Raw genomic sequence first — 5000 nt, 5'->3', positions numbered from 1 at the left:
AAGCCTTTAAAGATTGTGAGCCGTGGAAATCAACTGTTTATTTTGGAGTAGATTAAGTGAAAATTGTTGAAAGGGTGAAGAGTGTAGGCCTGCGGAGAAGTGGCAAAAGAATAGCGAATAGACAGAAGTTTGATTTTATATCTTACAACTTCGGTGCGGTCGACGATTCTGATTAAAAAGGTGTATAATACTGGGAATTTAAGAAAGCTTTTGTATGAAATATATAAATAAATGGGTTTTGATATACAAGTAATATGTGCTATATAGAGATAAGTGGTTCATTGTATGTGGAAGGGTTAACACTCTACTGATGAGCCTTTACGATAGGTGTATAAAGCTGTTGGTATGCTCTGATAATGCAGTAGTTGAAAGATCAACCTGGCACTGACTTATTATTGTGTTTACGTGTAAAGGGTCTCTCTAACAACCATCTCTCTCTCTCTCTCTCTCTCTCTCTCTCTCTCTGTATGTGCAAGGGAGTGACAGGTTTGTTGTGTGTGTATTTTAATTTCTGCACATATATTACTTTACTCAGAAAGAGAGTTAGAGGGAATGGGAAGTTGTAGGAATAAGAGAGAGATGTACTGTTATACTGATAGGAAATTTGTCAGCGAGATATCGAGGATAACGGCCGGGCATCTCTCTCTCTCTCTCTCTCTCTCTCTCTCGTCCGACAGTCCTTGTCGCCATTGGTCTTAAACCTGACCTGCCAAGCCCTTCTCTCTCTCTCTCTCTCTCTCTCTCTCTCTCTCTCTCTCCAGCTGAAGCGCACGCGCACAAACATTCGCCTTCACATACAATCGCCCTTTTTGAACCCATTCTCGTAATGATCATACTAATGCCGCTTTTTTTTTCCATTTTCCTAATTCTTCTGTTATTACGACTATTCACTAAACCCATTTTTATCGTGATCATTATTCCGGCGATTTCGATAATGACCTGCCATGTATATTTGTAAATTTGTTTTCCTTTGTAGAGCATTCATGTAGGGTATGGGTTTGGTGAGTACACACACACACACACACACACATATATATATATATATATATATATTGTGTATATGTATACGCTCATGTTTGTATATGTGTCTACTGTATGCATATATGTATACATGTATTATTGCTTGCAAGGCGATCAATAACGACGCACGTTGCTGCACACCTTTGTTCAGATTACATGGGGGGAGGGGGGGCGTTTATCCCCCTTTTTCCATGAATGAATCCTTTTGTCCGTATCCCCCGCGCTGACTCTGGCTTCGGATTTGTTGCTATTTATAAACACAGTGGTCAGTTTTACACCTTTTTTTCTCTAGTTACGTTAATTGGCATTTAGTTAGGAATTTCTGATGTGTCTATTATAGAAAAATTGCGCTGATGCTTGATAATAGAATCAATGATGTATCAGTGCTATATTTATGCCCCCGGAGAAGATCCGGAGGCGTAGAGTATATTTCTATTTTCGGATTTGCAATTTTTTTTTTTTCCTTTTGTGGTGGAGAGAGTGTTTTTATTACACGCAAATTGGGTACGGATGATGAGCTACTGTTCCCTAAAGTGCGTCATTTTCCCTTCATGGACGCGGTACTTGGTTGCAAATTTGACCGTCATTTACTTTTGTTTTGCAGAGTCACATTATTTAGATCTGATAGTTTTCATCTCTTTATAATGGATGTTATTAGGCAGTTTAACTAATCCACTGAGTTATAAATCATGATGTAGCATATAATGAATAATCAATACAGTTTCTAACAGGACTTTCCTGAAATTTGATTGTAAAAATAACAAGTGAAAATTGAGGCAATACACAAGAAGCTATGCATCAATGTAAAAGCAAATAGCAAAAACTAATACACTTGGAGGTTGAAGAGACGTTGGAAATAGTATACAGTGCTCCATGTAAGATTTACAGTACGAGTTGTTTATCCTAATGGTGAATTTGTCATTAAATCGAACTTATGTTTTTATATAATTTTATGTAATATTATTTAGACTTGCTAATAGTCATTAGAATTGCTTTCTGCTCTAATAAGAAGACAAGTGAGGTATATTGCGGACTTAAAAGAGTTCTCAAACTAAAGGGGCACTCAGTAGAGCGCAGACCTCCGCCACAACAGCTTATTTCTCGACCTATTGCTTGACCATAACCTTGACCTTCCAAAATTTGATAATTTCCAGCAAGTTTCATTACTCTTATGATTAAAATTGTGGCCAGGAATCTGTTCACAAACAGACAAACAAACAAACACACTCACACGCACAAGGTGTAAAACAACCTCCTTCCAACTTCATTGGCGGAGGTGATTACTAATATTTTTCTCTATTAAGGAAGAACTCGGAATAAACTTTTACGTTGCAATGAGAATGTTGACCGTTTCTTTGTCCTAAACATTGCATTTTGTTATTGGATCTTTAATAGGTAATTTCTCACACGGAATTGCACTAATTTCCGACATCTATTCGTTTGGTAATACACGGACTTAATGTACTCAAATTTTACGTATGGTATTCTCTTCCTGGTATTTACTTTTGATAATGGTTTTAAGGGGATCCAGGTATAGTCTTGAATTTAGTTCCTATTAAAATAGGCGTAGAAGATGATGGTGATGAGGAAATAAATATCAATGCACATAATACTTTACATGAAGCATTTTTCTCTATCATAAAACATTGCTTTTAATTTTGGGCGGAGAGTTAACGTCATATGAAATATATGCTGTACTACCACTAGAGAGTTGTGGGGTCCTTTGACTGGCCAGACAGTACTACATTGGATCTTTCTCTCTGGCTACGGTTCTTTCCCTTTGCCTACACAGATACCGAATTGTCTGGCCTATTCTTTACAGATCTCTTCTGTCCTCATACACCTGACAACACTGAGATTACCAAATAATTCTTCTTCTCCCAAGGGGTTAACTACTGCACTTTGATTGTTCAGTGGTTACTTTCCTCTTGGTAAGGGTAGAAGAGACTCTTTAGCTATGTTAAGCAGCTCTTCCAGGAGAAGGACACCCAAAATCAAACCATTGTTCTCTAGTCTTGGGTAGTGACATAGCCTCTGTACCATGGTCTTTCTCTGTCTTGGGTTAGAGTTCTCTTGCATGAGGGTACACTCGGGCACACTGTTCTATCTAGTTTCTCTTCCTCTTGTTTTGTTAATGCTTTAATAGTTTATATAGGAAATTTTTATTTCAATGTTTTTACTGTTCTTAAAATATTTTATTTTTCCTTGTTTCCTTTCCTCACTTCCCCTGTTAGGGCCCCTGGGCTTATAGCATCCTGCTTTTCCAACTAGGGTTGTAGCTTAGCATTTGATAATAATGATAATAATAATGTAGAGGTTCTAAAAGCTCATTCCTTTTCAGTCCCCCCTGTACATTTAAAGAAGCTTTTTCGTTTTCTGTGCTCGAGATTTTCTTGGAATGGAGGGAATAGGAATATAGTGTTAATGAGGAAACCTATTTAGATTAAAAAATATCAAACATAAATGATCCTTGTAAATGATATAGAAGAAGTAATAGACAAAAACTTCTTCCATGAAGTTAATAGCGATGGAGACTAGATAGCATTTCATGAAAAGAGACGTTTGTCAAAGTTTTAGGGTATCAAGTAGTGGGCTTATGTTCTATTGTTAATTATGTTTATTTATGCATATTTTCTTTTCCTTGTGCGGAAACACTTGGTTAAATTTTTTTGTAGTCTTCTGAAATGAAAGTCTCTCTCTCTCTCTCTCTCTCTCTCTCTCTCTCTCTCTCTCTCTCATAGTTTGAAGCTGTTTGCCATATATAAAAACATACGTTGTGGGATATAGTGTCTATTACATTTCTCTCTCTCTCTCTCTCTCTCTCTCTCTCTCTCTCTTAGCGTGAAACTCTTTGCCATATTTAAAAAGATACAGTGTGGGATACATGTAGATATTCATTAACAACAATGTCTATTACGTATTTAAATAAGTGCAATATAACACATAAAGAGACGTGTCTTTTTATAGCATCTATGCACCTTTATTTTTACAAACAATATTAATCAGTTATATATTGTTTTGCTAGCAGTATCAGTAGTAATTCTATATTTTATTGAATAAAAGAAACGTTGTATTTGTTTTCATATGCTTAACACCATGTGTGTATGCGTGTTTGCTATTATGTTGATCATTATTTTTTGTATCGTTCTTAAATGTTCTTGACGGTACACTCGAGCATACTATTCTATCTTGTTTCTCTTCCTCTTGTTATTTTGAAGTTTTTATCTTATTTCAATTTTTTACATTTTACATGTGAAAGGTTTATTTTAATGTTATTATTGTTCTTAAACTTTTCTCGTAGTTTTTCCTTATTTCCTTTCCTCACAGGGCTATTTTCTCTGTTGGAGTTCTTGGGATTATATCATCCTGCTTTTCCAACTAGGGTTGTAGCTTAGTAAGTAATAATAATAGTATTAATAATAATAATGATAATAATAATACTGTCTGCGTTGCGTACATCTGTTATTCTTACTCAATATTTTTTTTTCAAAGGAACAGTTGTTTGATGGGAAATAAAATTAATAAAGTAAGCAGGAATCATGTGAGTAAGAAAGTAATGAGAGTATTGAAAGTAATGAAGGAATAGAAAGTAATGAAAGAATGGAAAGTAGTGAGAGTATTGATTTGGGCCGTATGATTTAATATTGCTAATTCGCTTTTCTATTTATAGATCAGTAAGAGTATTATTATGCCATTTAGAGACTTAAAACATTCATTAATAGAATTATTCCAATGATTGGAAGATGTTTGGAAAAATACAGTAATTGGCCGAGGCTGTCATATCTGTTAAAAATAAATGGTCGAAGTGCCTGCACAGGTAAACACTTTTGCCAAAACAAGTGGGATTAATTATTTTAACTTGTGATATAAACACCTTTGAAGCCAAATGTAAATATGTGATGTGGTGTTAAGGTTTTGGAAATTATTTCATGGAATTATCCATGATTTAGAAAAAAAAAAAAAATCTCCTGTTTAAGTTC

This window comes from Palaemon carinicauda, chromosome 9, assembly GCF_036898095.1.
Source record: "Palaemon carinicauda isolate YSFRI2023 chromosome 9, ASM3689809v2, whole genome shotgun sequence".
NCBI lineage: Eukaryota > Metazoa > Arthropoda > Malacostraca > Decapoda > Palaemonidae > Palaemon > Palaemon carinicauda.
The sequence above is the reverse complement of the archived record's forward strand: the minus strand, read 5'-3'. Positions refer to the sequence as shown.